The sequence below is a fragment of the Pongo pygmaeus genome, chromosome 10 (assembly GCF_028885625.2).
Source record: "Pongo pygmaeus isolate AG05252 chromosome 10, NHGRI_mPonPyg2-v2.0_pri, whole genome shotgun sequence".
In the NCBI taxonomy this organism is placed as follows: domain Eukaryota; kingdom Metazoa; phylum Chordata; class Mammalia; order Primates; family Hominidae; genus Pongo; species Pongo pygmaeus.
Window position 1 is genome coordinate 79,504,758 of NC_072383.2, and position 24,812 is coordinate 79,529,569.

At 35.5% G+C, this 24,812-nt stretch overlaps 1 protein-coding gene and 1 long non-coding RNA gene across 16 annotated transcripts in view; one reads left to right on the plus strand and one right to left on the minus strand.

The window, feature by feature from the left end:
- The window catches only part of LOC129009579 (uncharacterized), a 79,960-nt gene extending 76,588 nt beyond the window's left edge, over positions 1–3,372 (plus strand). The window contains exon 5 of the long non-coding RNA XR_008492810.1: positions 3,288–3,372. This is a non-coding gene — a long non-coding RNA (uncharacterized LOC129009579). The remainder of the gene's footprint in view (positions 1–3,287) is intronic.
- The window catches only part of PPFIA2 (PTPRF interacting protein alpha 2), a 497,964-nt gene that overhangs the window by 201,917 nt on the left and 271,235 nt on the right, over positions 1–24,812 (minus strand). The gene's annotated exons all lie outside the window — the stretch shown is intronic.

Here is a 24,812-nt window from a genome sequence, read left to right on the forward strand (position 1 = left end):
TTCCTATTGAATGAAGCTCCCACTTCACCCTTTGGGCTCCTGCTGTAAGTTTGAGTAGCTGCCTTGCTCCCAAATCCTGTCCCTCTGCATAATATTACTAGAATGAGAAAGAGACAAACCCAATGGCTTAGAACCAAGACTGAAGTTACTCACTCCAAGTTTCCTTTCCCTTTGACTTGCTCCATCTCCCCTTCATTTTTCTCCAAATAGAAAAAAATAAAACAAAACCTTGTTCTGGTCTTATTGTATCAAGTATATGAAAGAAGAGAGAGGGAGGTCATCAGGAAGCAATTCTAACAGAGGAACCAACCTACTTCTTCAGCCAATTAATGCTCTTGTCCTTAATTCTGACTCATCTTCATGGAGGAGAGGGAAGGTATCTTCAATCTCTATAAATGCCCAAAAGATATTTATGCTTATTTGATGCTTCATGCATTTGTACATTTATTAAAACTTGACATTCTAAGTACATTAGTACAATCACCTGGCCCAGTAAGCATTGTAGTTAAAGCATGTCAGCGCTGAGTCATTGCCAACCAAAAACTCTTTTGGCAGGAAAAGCCAATTTTCAACAGCTCTGACAGTGTAAAGCAGGAGGCATGTTTGACAAGATGCTGCATATTAATTTAAAAGGCTTTAGCATCTGGTTAGGTAACACCTGCTGTGGCAAACACTCCGAGACACACAAAATAGCATTCGAGCTGAATATTTAAATCTCCCAACATAGCTCAACAAAGCTCTAACTCTAAACAAAACAAAACAAAACAAAACAAAATCACATCTCTAGCAATCAGTTATAATTACATAACCAAAAATATTTGGGCTACAACATTGTTTGCTGTTCACTGAGCTGAAATGCTGTAGTGGGTGCTATAAAAATTGTAAAATCTATTGAAACATATTTTCCTGCCTTGAAGAATTTTACTGTGTACAACATTTAAAATTGCACACTGTAGCTCAGAAAATAGCACTTTGTGTTATAATATATCAATACACAGCTAAAGCAGTTTATCACTGAGGGGTGGGGGGGATGAAGGCATTAAATAACAGAGTAAAAGAAGCAAACCATGAGAGAGAAATCTGGAAAGACTCTTCTAACCACTCTCTCTGTGAAAGCACATCCCAGCCTAAGGATTGTAGTTGTCTGGCAATAGGGGCGTATGTGAGTTCTGGAATTGTTAGGACACACTAACATGACATGGTGTTATCAAATGTTCAAATAATGTAACATGCTCTAATTCCATAGATACTGAGGGATATTTTTAAAGTACTCAAAATTTTTGTGTCATTTACTGTAGAGAAGGAACTTGCCCTTGTCAGCCTAGTTTGGATACCAGCTCACTTGACAACGCATTTCTCTCTGCAAATTTTAAAAACTGACACTTTGATTATTTCTCTATTTACTTCACAAAATATTATTGGATGCCTAATATGTAGGAGAGCCTGTGAAATTTTTCAGACAATACAATGTGTACAATGGTGAAAAAGACATAGTAAATAGAAGTAAGTGAACAATAATTACAATGAAATGTGATAAATGCTGTGATGGGCTTATATCCAGGGTGCCCAGCATGCACCCCTGTAGGAGGGTATGTGTGTGAAGGGGGCATCTAAGATGAAATGTGAAAAATGAGTAAGAGCCAGGCAAAATGTATTTGAATGAAAATTCTTCCAGATAAACGGAGCATCATGAGCAACTTTCTAAGATCCAAAAGAGCCTAAGCATACTAAACCTATAAAATTCTTACAGAAATACATAGAGGTAAATCTTTGCAATCTTGGATTAGGTAATGGTTTCTTAAATGTGACGCCAAAAGCTCATACAAGACAAGTTAAAATAGACCAGGCTCCATCTGCTATGACTGAATTGTGTCACCAAATTCATATGTTGTAGCCCTAATCCCCAACATGGTGGTATGTGGAGATGGGAACTTTGGGAAATCATTAGGTTTAGATGAAGTCATAAGTGTAGGGCCCTCCAGCTGGGATTACTTCCCGTTTTAGAAGAGGAAGGAACACCAGAGCTCTCTCTCTGCTATGTGAGGGCATAGCGAGAAGGCAGCCATCTGCAAGCCAGAACGAGGTCTCAGCAGAACCCGTCCATGCTGAAACTCTGATCTCAGGTTTCCAGCCTCCAGAACTATGAGGAAATATATCTTTGTTGATTAAGCCATCCAGTCTATGGTATTTTGTTATGGGAGCCAGAGCTAATTAATATACCATAAAGTTAAAAATGTTTACACTTCGAGTAGAATCATTAAGAAAGTGAAAGACAATCCACAGAATGAGACAAAATATGAGCAAACTATATATCTGATAAAGGACTGGTTGTTAAAATATATAAATAACTATTACAATTCTTTAATAAGAAGACAAATAACCAAATTTATACATGAAGAGATAATCTGAATACACAGCTTTCTAAAGATAAATAGCCAAAAAGCACATGGAAAGCTCTTCCACATCATTAATCGTCAGAGAAATGAAAGTCAAAAGCACAGTGAAATACAATTTCACATCATCTAGAATGGCTATAATCAAAAACACAAATAATAACAAGCATTGGCAAAGATGCAGAGAAGCCTCACACACTGCTGGTGGGAGTGTAAAATATGGTGCAGCCACTTTGCAAAACAGTTTGTCAGTTTTTCAAGTGGTAAAACATAGAGTTATCATATGGTCTAGCAATTTCACTACTAGGTATATACCCAAGAAAATTGAAAACATATGTCCACACAGAATCTTGTACATGAATGTTCATAGCAGCATTATTCATTATATGTAAAAGGTGGAAACAATCCAAATGTCCAACAGTGGAGGAATGAATTTTTAAAATGCATATACTTTTTTGTTGTTTTATTTCATATCGTTTTATTTCCTGTGATAAGAACATTTAACATGATATCTGAACTCTTAACACATTTCTAAGTACGCAATACCTAAATTGTAAACCAAAGGCACTATGTTGATCAGTGGACGTCTGGAACAAACTCATCTTGTATAATGGTAATTTTATACCCATTGAACAACAGCTACCTACATACCCCTTCCCCCATCATCGGTAACCACTGTTCTGTTGTCTACTTCTATTTCTGTAACTATTTTAGATGCCGCATACATGAGGAATCATGCAGTAGTTGTCCTTCTGTAACTGACTTATTTCCTTCAGCACAATGTCTTCCAGGTCCTTTCATGTTGTCACAAATGGTAGGATTTCCTTCTTCATTTTTTTGTCTTTCCTTTTTTTATTATTTATTTATTTATTTATTTATTTATTTTTGAGACAGAGTCATGCTCTGTCTTCCAGGCTGGAATGCAGTGGTATGATCACAACTCACAACTCACGGCATCCTCTACCTCCTGAGCTCAAGGGATCCTTCCACTTCAGCCTCCAAGGTGGCTGGGACCATAGATACACATCACTACTCAAAGGTAATTTTATTTTTATTTATTTATTTTTTTTCAGTAAAGAAGAGATCTCCCTATATTTCCCAGGCTGGTCTCGAACTCCTGGGCTCAAGGGATCCTGCCGCCGCAGCCTCCTAAAGTGCTGAGATTTCAGGCAAGAGCCACAGTGCCTGGCTTGGGTTTCTTTTTTTTTTTTTTTTTTTTTTTAAGGGTGAATAATTTTCTATTGTTTGAATATATCACATTTTCTTTATCCATTCATCTATTGATGGACATTTAGGTTGTTTTAATTTCTTGGTTATTCTGAAAAATGTTACAAAGGACCTAGGGGTGCAGATGTTTCTTCAAGATTCTGATTTTAATATATTTGGTTATATACCCAGAAGAGGGATTGCTGGATCATATGCTCATCTTATTTTTAATTTTTTTGTGAAACCTCCATGCTATTTTCCATAGTGGCTATACCATATTACATTTCCACCAACAGTGAATATGGGTTTCAATTTCTCCACAACCTTGCCAGCATTTGTTTTCTTTTTCTTTTCATTTTTGAAAATAGCCTTTCTCACAGGTACTAGGGAACATAAGGATACTTTTTGAGGTGATGAACATGTTTATTACCTGAATTCCATTGTGGCGATTGCAACATGAGTGTATACATATGTCCAAACTCACGAAATTGTATACATTAATTATATGAAGAGGTTTTTTTTGAAACAAATACACACAAGGAAATATTATTCAACAATAAAAAGAAATGAAGTATACATGCTATAATATGGATGATCCTTGAAAAATCTTATGCTAAGTTAAAGAAGCCAGTCACAAAGGACCATGTTGTTGTATGATCCTCTTAATATGAAATGTCCAGAATAGGCAAATATATAGAAACAGAAAATGAATGAGTGGTTACCTAGTGCTAGGGGAGTTGGAGAGATTGAAGGAGGTGAGAGCTAAGGAGCTCTGGATTTCCTTCTGGGGTAACAAAAATATTCCAAAATTAATTGTGATAAGGATGCACAATTTTGCGAATATACTAAATGCCAATGAATTGCATTTTTAATGGCTGAATAAAATGGTATGTGTTGTTGCAATAAAGCTGTTTAAACAACAGTAGTTCAGTTTGGATGGAATGGAGGGTAATCTATGTTAGTTATTTTGGTCTTTGGTAAAAGGCAATAACGGACACCATGGAAAGAATTTAGGCAGGTGAATGACATTATTAACTTTATCCTCCTTCTTATTAGTTTAGCAACCACTCAAAGAAATTTAAAACACTAAATTTCTGGACTTGCCAGGCTAAGGGCCAGACTCTGGACCTCACCAAATTCATCAAGGTAATGTAACCCTGAAATATACTTTTTAGTAACCAGTATGCTTATGGACACTTAATTCTTTTAACATCAATAGCATTTATTGATTGTTGCCATTGGAAATTTTTCCATCCCCATCCTTATGATCATCTTAACATCTCCTTCCCCAGAAACAAACAAACAAACAAACAAACAAAACCTAAAAACAAATGATACTTCACATTAAAAATATGCCATTTTCTCTCCTGTTCCTAGGGGACTTCCCTTGCTATGAGTATCTTGCTGGTCAGTAGAAGCAGAAAGAATCTCAGAAGACTCTGCTTTCTTGGGAAGCACTTTGTAAAATACAATTTTCGAAAAGAAAAAATATATAAAATTACTCACATATTATCTTAATCTTTGCAATTGTTCATAAGCAGTTTGCAAAGACTCAAAGTAGGAATAACTCTTGAATTCTCTCTATCCTGTAGCTATTTACTTATTTATGAAACAAGTGTTATAAGTATTGAATTGCTACAGAAACAGATATGTACATAAAATTGCATGTAGGGCCGGGCGTGGTGACTCACGCCTGTAATCCCAGCACTTTGGGGGACTGAGGTGGGTGGATCACCTGCTGTCAAGAGTTCCAGACCAGCCTGGCCAACATGGTGAAACCTTGTCTCCAGCAAAAATACAAAAATTAGCTGGGCATGATGGGGGGCGCCTGTAATCTCAGCTACTAGGGAGGCTTAGGCACAAGAATGGCTTGAACCCGGGAGGCAGAGGTTGCAGTGAGCCGAGATTGAGCCATTGCACTCTAGTCTGGGCGACGGAGTGAGACTCCACCTCAAATAAACAAACAAAAAAATTCCATGTTGGTAGCAAAATATATAACTGGATATATAACAAATTGATTTTTTGCTATTTTATACCATCTTCCTACAGCTTCATTAGATAAACCACATGTGTGATGACACTCTGTACTCCTTTGCCTGAGACATGAAATTATCATGACATTTTTCCTGAAGCAGCCCCATAATAATCCTTGATGCTGGACTTTAGGCAGCAGCTACTTAATAACCCAAACTGGCACCCAAGATGAATTTTATTGGCCATCCTGTTCTGGAATTGTAAATTTTTTACATCTCCTTCAAAATATAAAGCATAGCTGATAGTCCAAGTTAGAAAGATCTGCTACCAAAAATTGTCCAACTGCAGAACCATGACTTAGTTTATTATTTACTTATATCAATAAATTACATTAGAATGATTGACTGTTGTCCATGTTATGCACAGAAATCAACATAAGATAATCACCTTATCTGACTGCAGGTCCATAGCATTCCTTACTCATTTTTGTTTATGTAAACTAATGTTACCTGGGGAAATGGAAAAACGGCTATGTGTCAAAGTGTGTATTCAGATGTTCTTTCTTCTCACATTTTTCTTTAACAATATATTTCAAGAGAAAAACTATATTTCCAGTAAGAACTCCAATCTTTTTTTTTTAATAGGAAAAAATGTTTAACACCAAGGTAAGAAAATATTCTCAACATTTCCTTCGTGTAGAATTGTATTCTTTATTTTTTAATTTTAATTAACTAATTCATTTTGAGATAGAGTCTCACCACTCCGTCAACCAGGCTGGAGAGCGGTGGTGCTATCTCGGCTCACTGCAACCTCCACCTCCCTGGTTCAAGCAATTCTTGTGCCTCAGCCTCCTGACTAGCTGGAATTACAGGCATCCACTGCCAAGCCCAGCTAATTTTTGTATTTTTAGTTGAGACAGGGTTTTGCCATGTTTTTTGGGCTGCCCTCGAACTCCTGGCCTCAAGTGATCCACTGGCCTCAGCCTCCCAAACTGCTGTGGTTACAGGCATGCACCACCCCACCCGGCTAATTTTTGTATTTTTAGTAGAGACGAGGTTTCACCATGTTGGCCCCACTGGTCTTGAACCCCTGACCTCAAGTGATCCGCCTGTGTCAGCCTCCCAAAGTGCTGAGATTACAGGCATGAGTTATTGCGCCCGGCCCTCTTGTGGAGTTTAAAATTTTTCTTTTAAACAATCCCAAATTTGTAAATACATACTAGCACCAGTATCATTTTGTTATAACTTAACTGCTGTGAAATATAATTATTGCTTTTCGATTGTATTCTTTAAAAATCCTGTATCATACTTCATAAGCAAAAATTGTTATTATTTCTAAATGTTTTTCCATGAATCAAAGAAGGTTTAGCCTTCGTCTAAAGAACTATAAGTTTGCTAATTTTGCCCTATTGTTTTGTATAGATCACTCTTAGAATCATTTAGGTGATAAAGTCACTAGCAGATACAAAAGAGGGACCCTGACTGGTTGAAAAATCTAGATAGATGTTGAAAATGTGAATTATTTATAATAGAATAATACACAAATCAAAAATAAAATGGTCTTTTAAAATTAATGAGATTTCTAGGTGAATTATTTCCAATTTTAATTATTCTTACTACTCTTTCTTTGATTTTTGTTAATAATCTTGGATAGTCAATCTTCAGATCCCACTAAGAGAATACTAGAAGCTTTAATTCTATTCTGTCACACAAACCTCTGTATCTAGATGGTAAACTCTGTGAGAAACAGAGCTAAAACTTTCTGGCCTTCGTTATTTTGCCAGCTCCTTACATGGGGCCTGAAATAGAGACTGTGTATTTGTTAAAGGACCATGGTAAAACGATCACATTTAGTAATTAAAGCTGATGCAGATTAGTAAGCATTTTTATTTAAGTAAAAATAAGAACAAAAAACTTGTTCCTGATAAAGCTATTGGTGAATGAATCTTAAAACATGGCATATATGTTTCATTATTTTCAAAGTGTTATTCTGTAAACATTTTAAACTTATTTTATATAATGTGTTTTGTAATTTTAAAATTAGAGAATACAATTTGCTATTTATTATTTCTTCTGATTCCAGCACAAAGAAACATGGTTCTTCCTGTGATTTTAAATATTGACTTGCAAGCTCATATTTGGTTATTTTAATCTGTTGAGAATTCTGTAAGGTCCACCTGAAGGCACTTCAGAGAGAATATATATTTTCCTTCTGCTAGGCACTATGAATCAAGGACTACTTTAAGTTGAAAGTGTTAAAAATGTGAACCCTGATCTTTTTGTTGTTGTTTTGAGACGGAGTCTTGTTCTGTCGCCCAGGCTGGAGTGCGGTGGCGGGATCTCGGTGGCGGGATCTCGGCTCACTGCAAGCTCCGCCTCCTCATGCCATTCTCGTTTTCAGTCTCCAGAGTAGCTGGGACTACAGGTGCCCGCCACCACGGCCAGCTAATTCTTTGTATTTTTAGTAGAGACGGGGTTTCACCGTGTTAGCCAGGATGGTCTCAATCACCTGACCTTGTGACGATCATTTTTAAGGACAGCAATGTGGTAACTTTTTATTTTCCCTCCACCTTAGCTCAAGCTTATATTAATGGTCATCCTGATGTCTTTTTGTTGATGATAAGTTTCTTCTAGGCTAGTCTATCTCTTTCAGAGTGAAGCTCCTCAGAGGCTCTGGACTTATGCTGAAGTTTTAGTTTGACCTCCTTTCATTCCTCAAGTTTCTAGTTCCTGGAATCAGCGAATATCTACAGGGTGCTCCAGCTTTCAGAATACACTCTGCTGGTTTTTAATGATTTGGTTTTTCGTGAAAGTGATGTTGAGAGTTTAAAAGCATTTGTGTTGCATTTAGTCTAGGTTTTTGTAGTGAGAAGTCCTTAGACTTTCCTATTTGCCACACAGTCGAAAGCAGAAGTTGAATATGATGAAATATTTATAGATGTTAAGCTCCAATACTGAATTAATATTAAAAGCAATTCAAGCCATTGCAGAATCATCCCTGAAAATTTGTATTTATTTTCTCTCTGCCAGTTACCTAGTTTGTGAGACACTTGATTAAATGTGACATAAAAATTAAGTTCATAAAGAAAAATACAATAAATCTATATTTATATCACATAAATATGAACAGTAAAATAATTCAGTCAACTAAAACAAATTCACATTTCAATAGTGAAAATGCTCTCTGTTAAGAAGTTTGGTCTGCATTGTGGAAGACAGTGTGGCAATTCCTCAAAGACCTAGAACCAGAAATACCATTTGACCCAGCAATCCAATTACTGGGTATAAACCCAAAGGAATATAAACTATTCTATTTTAAAGATACATGCACACGAGTGTTCATTGCAGCACTATTCACAACAGCAAAGACATGGAACCAACTCAATGCCTATCAATGACAGACTGGATAAAGAAAATGTGGTGCATAAACACCATGGAATATTATGCATCCATAAAAAGGAATGAGATCATGTCCTCTGCAGGGACATGGATGAAGCTGGAAGCCATTACCCACAGCAAACTAACCCAGGAACAGAAAACCAAACACTGTATGTTCTCACTGATATGTGGGAACTGAACAATGAGAACACATGGACACAGGGAGGGGAACACACATTGGAGCCTGTCTGGGTGGTAGCGGGGGAAGGGAGAGCATCAGGAAAAATAGCTAATGTATGCTGTGCTTAATACTTAGGTGATGGGTTGATGGGGGCAGCTAACCACCACAGCACACATTTACCTATGTAACAAACGTGCACATACTGTACATGTACCCTGGAACTTAAAATAAAATTTTTAAAGAAAAAGGAAATTTGGTCTGAAAAAGAAAGACAAAACCTCAGGATTGAGAGGAAAGGAGGAGAGAGAGCTACTTTCAATTATTTGGAAGGCTTTCACCTGGAAAGCCTTTGACAAAGTTCCTTTGACAGAGAATGATTATGAAGAGGTCAGGAACACATATTTTTACAAAATGATAAATTCCACCATTTGTTCATTGAATATTTTGAAAGTGATGGCCATGTGTGAAAATCTGTGCTGGTCTTGTGCCTGTCTTCAAAGGGAATGCTTCCAGCTTTTGCCCATTCTGTATGATATTGGCTGTGGGTTTGTCATAAATCACCTGTATTATTTTGAGATCCATTCCATCAATACCTAGTTTATTGAGAGTTTTTAGCATGAAGGAATGTTGAATTTTATCGAAGGCCTGTTCTGCTTCTATTGAGATAATCATGTGGTTTTTGTCATTGGTTCTGTTTATGTGATGAATTACATCTATTGATTTGCATATGTTGAACCAGCCTTGCATCCTAGGGATGAAGCCAACTTGATCGTGGTGGATAAGCTTTTTGATATGCTGCTAGATTCGGTTTGCCAGTATTTTATTGAGGATTTTTGCATTGATGTTCATCAGGAATATTGGCCTGAAATTTTCTTTTTTTTTTTTTTATTGTTGTATCTCTGCCAGGTTTTGGTATCAGGATGATGCTGGCCTCATAAAATGAGTTAGGGAGGAGTCCCTCTTTTTCTATTGTTTGGAATAGTTTCAGAAGGGATGGTACCAGCTCCTCTTTGTACCTCTGGCAGAATTCGGCTGTGAATCCATCTTGTCCTGGGCTTTTTTTGGTTGGTAGGCTATTAATTACTGCCTCAATTTCAGATCTTGTTATTTATCTATTCAGGGATTCGACTTCTTCTTAGGTTACTCTTGGGAGGGTGTATATGTCCAGGAATTTATCCATTTCTTCTAGATTTTCTAGTGTATTTGTGTAGAGGTGTTTATAGTATTCTCTGATGGTAGTTTGTATTTCTGTGGGATCAGTGCTGTTATCTCCTTTATCATTTTTTATTGTGTCTATTTGATTATTCTCTCTTTTCTTCTTTATTAGTCTGGCTAGCAGTCTATCTATCTATTTTGTTAATCTTTTCAAAAAACCACATCCTGGATTCATTGATGTTTTTTGAAGGGTTTTACATTTCTCTGTCTCCTTTAGATCTGCTCTGATCTTAGTTATTTCTTGTCTTCTGCTAGCTTTTGAATTTGTTTGATCTTGCTTCTCTGGTTCTTTTAATTGTGATTTTAGGTTGTTCATTTTAGATTTTAGATCTTTCCTGCTTTTTTCCTGTGGACATTTAGTGCTATAAATTTCCCTCTAAACACTGCTTTAGCTGTGTCCCAGATATTCTGCTACATTGTGTATTTGTTCTTATTGGTTTCCAAGAACTTTTTTATTTCTGCCTTAATTTCGTTATTTACCTAGTAGTCATTCAGGAGCAGGTTGTCCAGTTTCCATGTAGTTGTGTGGTTTTAAGTCAGTTTCTTAATCCTGAATTCTAATTTAATTGCACTGTGGTCTGAGAGACAGTTTGTTATGATTTCCTTTCTTTTACATTGTCTGAGGAGTGTTTTACTTCCAATTATGTGGTCAATTTTAGAATAAGTGTGATATGGTGCTGAGAAGAATGTATATTCTGTTGATTCAGAGTGGATGTCTATTGAGTCCACTTGGTCCAGAGCTGAATTCAAGTCCTGAATATCCTTGTTAATTTTCTGTCTCATTGAGCTATTTAATATTGACAGTGGGGTGTTAAAGTCTCCCACTATTACTGTGTGGGAGTCTAAGTCTCTTTCTAGGTCTCTAAGAACTTGCTGTATAAATCTGGGTGCTCCTGTATTGGGTGCATATATATTTAGGATAGTTAGCTCTACTTGCTGCATTGATCCCTTTACCAGTATGTAATGCCCTTCTTTGTGTTTTTTGATCTTTGTTGGTTTAAAGTCTGTTTTATCAGAGAGTAGGATGGCAACCCCTGCTTTTTTGTTTGTTTGTTTGTTTCCATTTGCTTGGTAAATATTCCTCCATCCCTTTATTTTGAGCCTATGTGTGTCTTTGCATGTGAGATGGTTCTCCTGAATAGAGCCTATGTGTGTCTTTGCATGTGAGATGGTTCTCCTGACACCGATGGGTCCTGACTCTTTATGCAATTTGCCAGTCTGTGTCTTTTAACTGGGGCATTTAGCCTTTACATTTAAGGTTAATATTGTTATGTGTGAATTTAATCCTGTCATTATGATGCTAGCTGGTTATTTTGCCCGTTAGTTGATGCAGTTTCTTCATAGAGTCGATGGTCTTTACAATTTGTATGTTTTTGCAGTGGCTGATACTGGTTATTCCTTTCCATATTTAGTGCTTCCTTCAGGAGTGCTTGTAATGCAGGCCTGGTGGTGACCAAATCCCTCAGCATCTGCTTGTCTGTAAAGAATTTTATTTTTCCTTCGCTTATGAAGCTTAGTTTGACTGAATATGAAATCTGGGTTGGAAATTCTTTCCTTTAAGAATGTTGAATATTGGCCTCCACTCTTCTGCAGAGAGATCCGTGGTTAATCTGATGGGCTTCCCTTTGTGGGTAACCCGACATTTTTCTCTGGCTGCCCTTAACATTTTTTCTTTCATTTCAACCTTGGTGAATCTGATGATTATGTCTTGGGGTTGCTCTTCTCGAGGAGTATCTTTGTGGTGTTCTCTGTATTTCCTGAATTTGAATGTTTGGCCTGTCTTGCTAGGTTGGGGAAGTTCTCCTGGATAGTATCCTGACGAGTGTCTTCCAACTTGGTTCCATTCTCCCCATCACTTTCAGGTGCACCAATCAAACGTAGATTTGGTCTTTTCACATAGTCCCATATTTCTTGGAGGCTTTGTTTGTTGCTTTTCATTCTTTTTTCTCTAACCTAGTCTTCACGCTTTATTTCATTAAGTTAATCTTCAATCTCTGATGTCCTTTCTTCCAGTTGATCGATTTCACTATTGATACTTGTGTATGCTTCATGAAGTACTGGTGTTGTGTTTTTCAGCTCCATCAGGTCATTTATGTTCTTCTCTAAACTGGTTATTTTAGTTAGCAATTCCTCTAACCTTTTTTCAAGATTCTTAGCTTCCTTGTATTGGGTTAGAACATGCTCCTTTATCTCAGAGGAGTTTGTTATTACCCACCTTCTGAAGCCTACTTCTGCCAATTCATTGAACTCATTATCTGTCCAGTTTTGTTCCCTTGCTGGTAAGGAGCTGTGATCCTTTGGAGGAGAAGAGGCATTTTGGTTTTTGGAATATTCAGTCTTTTTGCACTGGGTTTTCCTCATCTTCGTGGATTTATCTACCTTTGGTCTTTGATGTTGGTGACCTTCGGATGGGGTTTCTGTGCAGATATCCTTTCTGTTGATGTTGATGCTCTTCCTTCGTATTTGTTAGTTTTCCTTCTAACAGTCAGGCCCCTCTGCTGCAGGTCTGCTTGAGTTTTCTGGAAGTCCAGTCCAGACCCTGTTTGCCTGGGTATCACCAGAGGAGGCTGCAGACAGCAAAGATTGCTGCCTGTTCCTTCCTCTGGAAGCTTCCTCCCAGAGGGGCACCCACCAGATGCCAGCCAGAGCTCAGCTGTATGAGGTGTGTCCTCTCTTACCACTCCTATTCAACATAGTATTGGAAGTTCTGGCCACAGCAATCAGGCAAGAGAAAGAAATAAAAGGTATTCAAATAGGAAGACAGGAAGTCAAATTGTCTCTGTTTGCAGATGACATAATTGTATATTTGGAAAACCCCATAGTCTCAGCAAAAAAACTCCCGAAGCTGATAAGCAACTTCAACAAAGTCTCAGGATACAAAACCAATGTGTAAAAGTCACAAGCATTCCGATACACCAATAATAGAGAAACAGAGAGCCAAATCATGAGTGAACTCCCATTCACAATTGCTACAAAGTGAATAAAATACATAGGAATACAACTCACAAGGGATGTGTAGGACCTCTTCAAGTAGAACTACAAACAACTGCTCAAGGAAATAAGAGAGGACACAAACAAATGGAGAAATATTCCATGCTCATGGATAGGAAGAATGAATATCGTGATAATGCCAAAGGTAATTTATAGATTCAATGCTATTCCCATCAAACTACCATTGACTTTCTTCACAGAATTAGAAAAAAACTACTTTAAATTTCATATGGAACCAATAAAGAGCCCGCATAACCAAGATAATCCTAAACAAAAAGAACAAAGCTGGAGGCATCATGCTACCTGACTGTAAACGATGCTACAAGGCTACAGTAACCAAAACAGCATGGTACTGGTACCAAAACAAATATATAGACCAATGGAACAGAACAGAGGCCTCAGAATTAATGCCACACATCTATCAACATCTGATCTTTGACAAACCTGACAAAAACAAGCAATGGGGAAAGGAAATCCATATTTCATCAATGGTGCTGGGAAAACTGGCTAGCCACATGCAGAAAACTGAAACTGGACCACTTCCTTACAACTCATACAAAAATTAACTCTAGGTGGATTAAAGACTTGAATGTAAGACCTAAAACCATAAAAACCCTAGAAGAAAAACTAGGCAATACCATTCAGGACATAGGCATGGGCAAAGACTTCATGACTGAAACACCAAAAGCAATGGCAACAAAAGCCAAAATTGACAAATGGGAGCTAATTAAACTAAAGAGCTTCTGCACAGCAAAAGAAACTATCATCAGAGTGAAAAGGAAACCTACAGAATGGGAGAACATTTTTGCAATCTATCCATCTGACAAAGGGCTAATATCCAGAATCTACAAAGAACTTAAACAAATTAACAAGAAAGAAACAACCCCATCAAAAAGTGGGCAAAGGATATGAACAGACACTTCTCAAAAGAAGACATTTATGCAGCCAACAAACATAGGAAAAAAAAGCTCATCATCACTGTTCATTAGAGAAATGCACATCAAAACCACAATGAGATACCATCTCATGCCAGTTAGAATGGCAATCATTAAAAAGTCAGGAAACAACAGATGCTGGAGAGGATGTGGAGAAATAGGAATGCTTTTACACTGTTGTTGGGATTGTAAGTTAGTTTAACCATTGTGAAAGACAGTGTGGCAATTCCTCAAGGATCTAGAACCAGAAATATCATTTGATCCAGCAATCCAATTACTGGGTATATACCCAAAGGATTATAATTCATTCTACTATAAAGACACATGCACACATATGTTTACCGCAGCACTGTTCACAATAGCAAAGGCTTGGAACCCACACATATGCCCATCAATGATAGACTGGATAAAGAAAATGTGGCACATATACACCATGGAATACTATACAGCCATAAAAACGGATAAGTTCATGTCCTTTGCAGGGACATGGATGAAGCTGGAAACCATCATTCTCAGCAAACTAACACAGGAAGAGAAAACCAAACACTGCATGTTCTCACTCATAAGGGGAGCTGAACAATGAGAACACATGGACACAGGGAGGGGAACATCACACACTGGATCCTGTCAGCGGATGGGGGATAGGGGAGGGATAGCATTATGAGAAATACCTAATAGCTGTAGCTGATGGGTTGATGGGTGTAGCAAACCACCATGGCACATGTGTACCTATGTAACAAACCTGCAGGTTTTGCACATGTATCCCAGAACATATATATATATATATATATATATATATACTGTGCTGGGATCACAAAGAGTAAACTAGTCCAGTGCTGAAATTCTGCTTACAGTTTAAGAAGACACAATTTCAGGATATACTATGATACATATTATTTGTGATAAAAATTGAATTGTGTTTTATAAATGTGAGATAGAATAATTCTGCCCCAACAACTGTGCATATTAAAAAGTTATGTAGAACCCTACATTAAGCAATTCATCATTGCTGGCAGAACTGCAAAATGGCACAGTCACTTTGAAAAATAGTGTAGCATTTATTTGAAATGTTAGAGTTACCATATAACCTAGCAATTCCACTTCTAGTTATACATACAAGGTAAATGAAAACACATGTCTATAAAAAAGCTTTTATATGTGTGTTCATAGTAGCATTATTCATAATAGCCAATAAATGAAAACAACCCAAATATCTATTAACTAATGAATGGGTAAATAATATTTGTACAGCCATACAGTGGAATATTAATTGGTAATATGAATAAATAAAGTATTTATAAGCTATAACAAAGATTAATCTTGAAAGCAAAAGACCCCATATTGTAAAATTTCAGTTACAGTATATGAAATGTCCAGAACAGCAAATCCATAGAGGAAGAAAGTAGCCTGGTGGTTGCCAGGGCCTTGGAGGTGGGGGCAAGTGGGGAATAATTGCTAATAGATACAGGGAAGAGGGTGATGCACATGATCTAAAGTTAGATGGTGGTGAAGGTTGCTCAACTCTGTGAATCAGCTAAAAAACACTGAACTATACACTTTAAAAGGTGAATTTTATGCTATATATTTTTTTCTTAATACAGTTGTCATGAAAAACCATAAGAAAAAACTATATAAGGTATTTAAAAATCAAAATGGAAAACAACTTTCATAGAAGGTTCTGTTTCTGAAGTTTAATATTTTCAATTCCATAAGATATATATTTCAATTTTAATGAAATTTCTGCTGTACACTTGGGAACTTATAACATTAGAAATGTAATCATTTCAAAGTACTTTATAGAATCACCCTTCTCCCCCCTCCCTTTTTTTGGGGGGTTTGGTGACCTATAAAAGTAAATTATTTCTTGCCCTTGTGCAGAAGTTTGAAGTATCCCTCCGGGTGGGAATCACTTTTAAAATGCCCTACTGTTTCACTGATGGTGCTGTATTCTTAAAGGACACTGACAAAAAAATAATGTGGCATTACCTGGGCGAAGGTCATTTCCTTATTAATAATTCTACAATATCCTGGTATTTTCAGAGTTTCATTTTTCTGCCCTATGAAAGACCAAATAAAAAGCCTAAAATGCTGACAGAATAGAAGTTGAAAACTCTTGAGGTGGCTGTAATGGACAAATAAAAAAAATAGTCCACACTATTTTGAGTCCAGCACTATGGTAGATACTTTGGAAGAAGGGGTAGTTTTAACCACAGTGATGCTGATTACCTAGTGGGGAAAACAAAGCACGTAAATAGTTAAATACAATGAGACAGAGGCTAGTGATGAAGATGTGTGCAAAGTGTTCTAGGAACACTCTGGAGGAAGTGGGATTAATGGTGACTGTGGGAGGCAGAAATACCCTCAAAGATATTAATATTTTCATGTTGTACAATAATATTCAAAAATTTTCCAGGCTTCATTTGCCATGATGATTTTATATAATTAAAATTCACATTCTGTAATTTAAGTATACTCCCATGAATTCACATAATAGCAATATTCATTAGAGTACTATGGAAATAAATAACCATTAGAATTGAGAATACACATAATAGGCCAGCCCCTTATTCTAGCAAGAGAAGCATTTGACCAAATTTAATCTCAGCTTTTAAATCTCTTACTTTGGCATAATTTAAAACTTTGTATGTCAAATATCTTTCATTAAAATAAAAATAGCATTGCTAATTTTAAATTCCCATATTTCTATCAAGGCTCTAAGTTGTGATGATTTTCATATAACTAATTTTGGAGATGAAATTTAACTACATGTATCGAAATGTTTTAAAATGTTTTCTTGCTTTGAATCAGTAATTCAAAGAAAGTGATTCAGTAAGTGATATGATAACATTATTAACAATATAATATATAGCTACAATATAATTATTTCAAGGATATTTAGAGACATAAGAAAATGCTTATTTTATATGGTAGGTGAAAATTATAGGCTAAAAACTACTTTAAAATTAATGATTCAAATTATTTTTAAGGCCAAAAGGAAATCATTAGCTTGAGCTATATTTCAAAAAGCCAGCCTAGTAAATGAGTATAGGGATTATGAAGTTTTTGCTTGTCTTCAAATTTCTAATTCAAAGTGATACTTCCATAAATGTGAACCCAATGTATTATCTAGTCAATATATGCACTTTTAAGAAGATACCTCATTTTATTTTAGTTGTTCTCTTATCTATATCGTTTTTTTACAAGTTATGTTTTTTTTTCCATCATCATTTAGTCTTTTTTTAACTCCTTGATACACTTTACATAATTATGTTTACATATTACATACTCAATAAATATATATATTTTACAAATCCTTAACCTATAAGTTAGTTGTACCTGTATCACTTCCAATATATTTTTCCTCTAGTGCTAAGAAATAAAAGAGTACTTTCCCCAAATAACTCAGATATACAACTCTCACCTCAAATCTGTCACCCCTCTTGTGAATGAAAAATATTTATTTTAAAACTCTGTGCTCTATTAACTTCAGCCTAGATCTAAATGTTGTGTGCTAGAACACAAATGAATAACCAGTTCACATGAAAATTTGTTTTAACAAAGGTATTTCAAATTTTGTGCAAGAAATGTATAACACAAGTCACAAAATAGTAAACAAATCACTTAAAATACAAGTTTCTATGAGACAATAAAATGTAAATTTTTATTTGTCATTATTGATTGCAAAATATGAAAGTCTGAAACTGCAAATAATTTGACACCCTTTAAGGAACATTGAATGTTAAATGTATAATAATATAAGTGACATAATTTTTGCAACTAAATGACTTGGCAAGTTCAATTAAAACAGACTAAATACCCCATCTGCAATTAAATTTATTAAATTATAACACAGACAATTCCAGCATATATGAGGTCATTCTGAAAGAACATTCCTATTTTCACTTTATATTTCATTTAGCTCATTGTACACAATCTCTGATATATTATCATACAGTTTTAGCGTTATAAATTAATTTTTAAATGAAATGTAACACATAGGATTAATAATAGTAAATATAATTTCACTATATTTCAAGCACTGTTCTAGGCACTCAATATGTATCAGCTTATTTAATATAAACAATAACCATATGGTGTTGCTACTATGATGATCTCATTTTATATGTAGGGAAATGGTGGCACAAAGAGTTTAAGTGATTTGCTCAGTGCCTTACATGCCTTACTGTCTTATGTGGCAGAATTAGTACTTGAACCCAGGTAGCTGGTAACAAAAGTTCAGTTTAATCACTAACACTCTACTTCTACTGTCATTTTATTATTATAACATGAACATTGCAACATAAACTAATATGCCATGCAGAAAACTTTTAGGATATTAACACATGTAAAACATTTAAAAACACGGTATTTCTAGAAATTATATTATTGATACAATTTTCAGGTACAAATTGCTTTAGGAAAAAATTCTATTTACTATAAACATATGCCAGTTTTTTTAACTGCAGATTTTTAGTGATAGATCTATTCAATAAATTTGCACAAAGATTTTCAAATTTAGATGCTGGATATTTAAATCAGCTTGTCATTACACCCTAAAACTAATAAGTATGCCATGTTTTATCCACATAACTCATATCGTCAACAGTAGGACATTAGCTACACAACTTCAGTTTAGAAAAGTAGTACTCTTATCCATTCTTGGCTGATAGTAATCATTAAAATAATAATAGATGATAACATTTTTTAGTTCACCTCAAGAAATAATTTTTACGTAACTGTCAACTCCAATTTTTTGATGAGGAAATAAAAGTGAAACTAAAAGAAAAATATAAGATCTTAACTGAACCTGAAAACATATGCCAATCAACTCCATGCCCTTCTTATAGTCAAATAATAAATCATATAAAGCCTTGGTACCAGATTTCTTTTAAAAATACATTAATTCCTTTGTTTACTCAATGCATATTTACATTTTGCAAAACATGGTGTGATTTCTGTCCTTAGGAAGCTTCCCTTAGGGAAGAAAAACACATGATCATGCATAGCACAATGTGTTAAGCTTTGGAGCATCTGGAACCTCAACTGGCCTTGAATATCCACTGGATTGAGTTCATTATCTGTCTATTTACATGAGGGAGAAAGGTGACCCCTGGAAAGGCGAAGTAGCAAGGAGGTTAAAATCTCCAGCTCTTGAAGCAACTGCTTGTTATTTGAATTCCAGCTCCATCTTTTTTAGCTGTGTGTTCTTGGGAAATTTAGTTTACCTTTTTCATGTTTTATCTTATTAATCTGTAAAACACAGATAACAGAAACAAACACAGTCTTACTGGGTTGTTGTGAGACTTAACTAAGTTATTCAGGTTAAGTGCTTAGACAAGTATGAGCACTTGGTAAGTGTTAACAATGAATTATTATTATTATTATTATTATTATTAATTACTGGAACAAACTCAAAGCTTGTATTTTTTAGGGTGGGAGGGCCTTGTCACTGGTGATTCTAGGAGTAAGCTGTATGTCTTCAAGTCCTGCCAATCTATAGGTACCGATATTGCCACATAGCAGTGGCAATAATCAGCTTCCATGGCTGATACCTCACACCCATGCTTTCAGAATTCTATCAGGCCCACTCTTAGGATTCTTTCACAGTTAATTCCCGTTATTTCTTTAAGGCAAGAAACAAACAGTGTGGGCATAATGTCATGAAAATGACAGATGTTTAATGGCCAGTGTGATATCTGAAAAAGCTGACAAAACTACACAGAAAGTATAATTAATATAAATGACTATAGAAGGCAAAATAAATATATCATACTTAAAGGTAATTTGAAATGTGTGTGAGGACAATGAAGCCCATAATCTGATTTTATGTTTAACATCTGCATTTCCATTTAATTTTTTATTCATTATTGCTTTTAAATTATTGATTTAAAAAGCCATGTAATATAGTTACTTAGTGGATTCATTAGTTGTGGCTGATAATTCCTTTATTTAAACCAGAGAAAGTAGTTTTCCTGTGTAACATTACTATACATAACAATTAGGTAGTTTCAATGGTGTATATTTCATTATCTGTCCTTGTTATTTTATTATTCTGGTTTCTTTTTATATTTGCCTTTGGAGAATAGAATCAGACAAACATGAAGCATTTGTCATATACAGAATATGACCCTAATAAAGCCAGAACAACTCCAGTTTTTATTGACAAGTGAGTAAAGTGTACTACGTTCTCATCTGTTTCCTCTCTCTACCACCACAATTCTTTTCACCTGACATTTTGCCATTTTTAGGAGAGTTTTCAAAGATCATATCCTATGCCTCCCTGCTCTGTCATAACAGGGAATTTCACTGAAGTTACCCCCAACACACACACAAACACACCCACAGAGAGACAAAGGAACAACACAAAGATATCTCCCTCTCTTTCTGTCACAATATCCATTATCATGGCACCTGATAGCATTTGAGTGAATTCTGTCACTCACTCAAAAGCCCACGGGCCTTACAGCCTACTCTTAAGACACTGATTTTACTAATTTTGCATTGTTTCTTCTGTTTAAGGTTCTCTTCCTTGCCTTGTCTATTTGGAAAACTCTTCTTCATTCTTTAGGGCTTTGATGGCACACCCCCTGTTCTAGGAAGCCTATGATCTTCAGACAAAATTTGGAAACCTCTCCACAGGTTTCCCATTGATGAGAACATATATTTGTGATGCTATAATTGTTTGTGCAGTTGTCTAGTTCCCATACGAGAACACGTGACTCTGAAGGGATGGATGGTCCTTTCATTTTTAACCTTCTCACAACAATGTGTCTGAAAAGGGCAGGGTCTTGATGTGTTAGAATGAATAAGCTACCTAGTGGAATATATGTATACAATTAGGCACAGCACAATGATTCTATGACTGCAGATTAGTCACATAAACAAGCATCTTTCCTATTTCGACAAATTAGGCCAAATCACCAATGTCCAACTTTTCTTGGATCAGATATACCGTTTACCATATTCTCAATATGTGCTGACTTGGTAACATTGAGAGATACAAAAATAATAAACTATAGTAATTGAAATTATTAATGACTCAGGTATTTCATTAATTTTCAGGCAAAGTATCCTTAAAGCATTGGAAAGAGTTTAAAATTTAGTTCCCTAGTTGCTCAGCATTTTAATATCTATTTCTATATCTATATATACATCTAATAATACATATGGGTGTATATATATTATTAATAGGTAAAAATATTCATAATAGATCATTATTTTTTAAGTATTTTACAAAATGCTTTGAAAGGAACAGTAAAACTCAAGATGCATTTCCTATGATCAAGGACATTACTTTTAGTTTGCTTTATTTGAATGTTTGCATTTGCACATGTTTCAATGCACCAGCTGAAAGCAACAAAAACACAGACAAAAATTATTAGACAGTTTTGATTATGAACTGGGAGAAAAGGAATGTATTTTTAAAAATTAGGCTTTTCCCTACTTTTTCTCTTAGCTACTATACTCCACTGCCACACAGTACAGAAAATAAAAAATAAATCTATCTTTGAGAAATGTTTCATTTTCACTTGAAATGATGCAATTAGTCACTGCTCCATATATTTGTGTTTGAAAAGTTTCTATCAAGTATAATCTTAGCCAGAGTACCCTATAGTGTACAAGCTATACATGAATAGTGGAAGTATTGTATTTGTTATTTGAAATATGTCTATGCAGCACACTTAATTCAAAACATTTATGAGTGGAGGTTGACAAGTCTGTCATAACTCTTATGGCATAACTTACTCTTTATATGCTACATGTATTTCAAGATCCATTCTGTGTTCTAACACTATAGAGAAGGCTAGTTGGATATTCCCTCAGATAGAAATGAAAGTTCTCTTTCTCTCTGTCCATTTGTCTATTTTTATATCATATATTATATATTTTTTAATATATTTTATATATGTCTATTTTATATCACTTTTTCTTATTACTAAAATCTTTCTTTTGTATGTATCCACTTAACCAATTGTAACATTTTCCCCATTATAAGACCTAGCATTCCTCCTCTGCTAAGAATAAACACCTTAGCAGTATTGGCCGCATGGCTGATGTCGAATTAAGCTAATTCAGTGGTTGGAAATACACAATTCAAATTTACTAGGTTTGCCAATCCAAAGATAGGTCTACTCGTGGAGTTTTAGGAGCTATAAGGTCAGCCTTTGGAAAATTCTGAATTTGCTTTTTAATTATTTCCTGGGAATATCACTTTGTAGGATATTTCTAGAAATGCAACCCACTGAAAATAGCTAATCTAAACATTACAATCTCAGCATAAACATTTGCCTCAGTGGAAGTCCTTAATTGCCAAATTGAGAGAAATGCATGCAGGCTGTCAGCATCATGTTTCTCCATGGTAGTATCTCTCACCATTTTGCCACCACCAGTGTTTCTAAATGGCCAACATACTCATTCTTCTCAATTGAATGTTTATGTTTGAGAAAATGCAAAAATAAGAGCACTAAGTGCAAACAGAGGTTTGCTGAAGTTTGTGTATTTAGCTCCTATGGCGTTCTGGATGCCAGATTCACATTCATTAGACATAAATAGATGTTAAGCAGCCTTGACTGCAGGAGGAAAAGCAACAACAAAAATCTCTTCATACCTCTAAGACTTTCAAACAGTCAGATTCTTTTCTTACAGAGCCCTGTTCTGCCATTCCGGCACACTGTTTCTTGTTCAGTCTTATCAGTCTTTTCCTGCTTTATTCTTGTTTTTTGACTGATCTTTATGCCACTTAAGCATTTGCTTATACTGGTCCCCATAGATTTTCCTCCTGTTTAACATTCATATATATATATATATATATGTACACACATTGGGAAAAATAACAGCATTTTGAACATAGAAACATAGATGAAGGCAGGTGGGGAGATATGATGTTCAGAGATGCTGTTTTCTCAGAGAAAGAAGCAGAGTCAATAAGAAAATAAACATGAAAAAGTTACTATTAGAAATTTGGGAAAAAGCAAAGTAGAAAAAGTGTTGTTTAGGTTAGACCTAAAACCATAAAAACCCTAGAAGAAAACCTAGGCATTATCATTCAGGACATAGGCATGGGCAAGGACTTCATGTCTAAAACACCAAAAGCAATGGCAACAAAAGCCAAAATTGACAAATGGGATCTAATTAAACTAAAGAGCTTCTGCACAGCAAAAGAAACTACCATCAGAGTGAACAGGCAAACTACAAAATGGGAGAAAATTTTCGCAACCTACTCATCTGACAAAGGGCTAATATCCAGAATCTACAATGAACTCAAACAAATTTACAAGAAAAAACAAACAACCCCATCAAAAAGTGGGCAAAGGATATGAACAGACACTTCTCAAAAGAAGACATTTATGCAGCCAAAAAACACATGAAAAAATGCTCACCATCACTGGCCATCAGAGAAATGGAAATCAAAACCACAATGAGATACCATCTCACACCAGTTAGAATGGCAATCATTAAAAAGTCAGGAAACAACAGGTGCTGGAGAGGATGTGGAGAAATAGGAACACTTTTACACTGTTGGTGGGACTGTAAACTAGTTCAACCATTGTGGAAGTCAGTGTGGCGATTCCTCAGGGATCTAGAACTAGAAATACCATTTGACCCAGCCATCCCATTACTGGGTATATACCCAAAGGACTATAAATCATGCTGCTATAAAGACACATGCACACATATGTTTATTGTGGCACTATTCACAATAACAAAGACTTGGAACCAACCCAAATGTCCAACAATGATAGACTGGATTAAGAAAATGTGGCACATATACACCATGGAATACTATGCAGCCATAAAAAATGATGAGTTCATGTCCTTTGTAGGGACATGGATGAAATTGGAAATCATCATTCTCAGTAAACTATCGCAAGGACAAAAAACCAAACACCGCATGTTCTCACTTATAGGTGGGAATTGAACAATGAGAACACATGGACACAGGAAGGGGAACATCACACTCTGGGGACTGTTGTGGGGTAGGGGGAGGGGGGAGGGATAGCATTAGGAGATATACCTAATGCTAAATGATGAGTTAATGGGTGCAGCACACCAGCATGGCACATGTATACGTATGTAACTAACCTGCACATTGTGCACATGTACCCTAAAACTTAAAGTATAATAGCAATAAAATAAAATAAAAAAAAGAAAAAGTGTCGTTTAGGACATCAGTCTTCAAACATATTTGTTCAATCATCTCCTAACAGAAATTTAGCAACTGTACCTCCTCACACATCTGTAAATCAACATCTAAAATTTGTTATTCTATGTTTACCTGAATGCCAAGTATGGAATTTCTGATATAATGTAAATTTTGGCATATACAAATTGAATCATAACATTTTTGCTATTCTACCCTCACCATTTTACACGAATAAACAAAAACATAAATTCTTCTTTAAGATAGAAAATTTATATTTTTTATTTTGCCTAAATTGTAGTTCCTTTTTTTATAATACAGAAAACATTTTTAAACTTAAAGCCACTTACTGATCACCTAACATAATTCTCTGCAATAAATACACTTAAATACTTTGAT